The sequence below is a fragment of the Gouania willdenowi genome, chromosome 24, assembly GCF_900634775.1.
Source record: "Gouania willdenowi chromosome 24, fGouWil2.1, whole genome shotgun sequence".
NCBI lineage: Eukaryota > Metazoa > Chordata > Actinopteri > Blenniiformes > Gobiesocidae > Gouania > Gouania willdenowi.
The window spans coordinates 10691340-10693276 of NC_041066.1; positions in this window are offsets into that span (position 1 = coordinate 10691340).

Consider the following 1937-nt stretch of genomic DNA (forward strand, 5'->3'; position numbering starts at 1 on the left):
CAATTTAGCATTTAGACATTAAAAACATTAGTTTACCGATATGTTTTTACTGAACCACTAATGTGGACATAATTAGAAGTCCCTTATTGTCTTAATAAGGTTAATAAATAATTATTTCAGGTCTTTGTAAAACTGTTTTTGTGATATAGGGCTACTGCTATATTAATAAACATGTTTAGTTTACTGTTACGTAAAGTACATGAAACGTTGTTGTAGGGATGTGAATGTGTTTCATATGTTAACTAATATTTTAAGGACATGTTAGAATATTCAATGTGTGTTGTGTGCTGCCGCCATATTTTGACCACGGAAGTTAAAATAATAATGGATCCATCCAGAGTTCAGTATTAGTTTGTTGTTTTTGCTTTTTTGTTGTTATTTTTCCTTTTTTATTTTTTTTTATTTTATTTTATTTTTTTTTATTTTTTTTTATTTTATTTTTTTTTATTTCTTTTTTTTTTTTTTTATTTTTATTTTTTTTTTTAATTTTTTTTTTTTTTTTTCATTTATTATTTATATTTTTTTATTTCTTTGGGGGGGTTTTCGCCTTTCATTTTTTTCCTTAATATATATATACATATATACACAGAATATTTAGTGTTTTTACCCTGTAGGAAGTTGCTCCAATTCTGTACGTAGATGCTTCAAAAGAATGTGTACAGAAAATCCATAAGCATGTAACATTTGCTACTGCTATCAGTTTTCTGAAGATTACCAGCAGTAAATAGTAAAGTATCAATTGTATCTGGCAGAACGCAAATAATCTTAATCTTCTATCTACTTCAACACCTATAGCTATAAGGAAGGTGGATAACAGCGAACAAGCATCAACAAGGGGGTATTCTAAAAGCTGAGATTACAATCACTTTTGCAGAGCAGAGCAAACCCTAACACAGATGTTGTCATGGTGCCAATGATGAAAAACCCAACAGCACAACCCCCTCGAACCAGAACCACTGAGTAGTGTGAATAGTTGTCTCTTTAGGCAGGACAATGCACACTGCAACAAAGAAGAAAAAAACTGGTTCAGTTTGAGGTACCTCACATCCATCCAGCGTAGCCTCTACTTTGAGTAAGGGGGAGGTGTGACAGTGCGTGCTTGGTGAATAGAGATGGCCCCTTCCTCCTGATCTCGTCATTATTAATGGGTTTTTGACACCATTCAATTTTGCCATGTGCGCCTGGCGGGGAGCAAATAATCATAGAGTCAAAGTAAACGATTTGGGCTCCGTTCCTGATTGTGATAATTGTCCAAAAACCCCTTGAATCAAGCCACCACAGTCAATGGTCTTTAATGTGAAATTAGTGGCTCTTGATAACTTGCAGGCCGCATCAATTCTGCAGTCATCAGAGCCTAATGAAAATGAAGGGGGAGAGACAGAGAGCGGCATCAGTGGTCTATTCTGATGCCTGCACACAAACGGTTGATAGATATGGACTTTAGCCCCTGATGCTCATCTCTCTCTCTGCACATGGCAACGGTAGCTTTTTAGTGCAAGACAAGGCTATTTTATTCATGTGGTGCAACTGATGCAAAAGGGAACTACTGTACATGTGCAACATTAAGCAAATAGATCATAGATTATAGCTTGGAGATGTCAAGTCACTAACGTTTTGAGGCTATTTTGTTGATTTCCATGTGCCTCATCAGTGGGTTTATTGTTAGCATCCTGCATGATGGTTTAAGATGATCGGCATTACCAGGAAGCTCATTCGGAGTTGGTGAATCATTTTGATTTTTCAGAATGAGTTTAACCTGTGGAAGTGTTGCTGTCATTGTGTCGGATGACATCAAAACAAGCCTTGGTCAATCAAGAAGAGCTTTTGCTTGAATAATGGTGCTCTGCAGGAGCTTTTGTGTCATCATCAGTATATATATATATATATATATATATATATATATATATATATATATATATATATATATATTTATATCC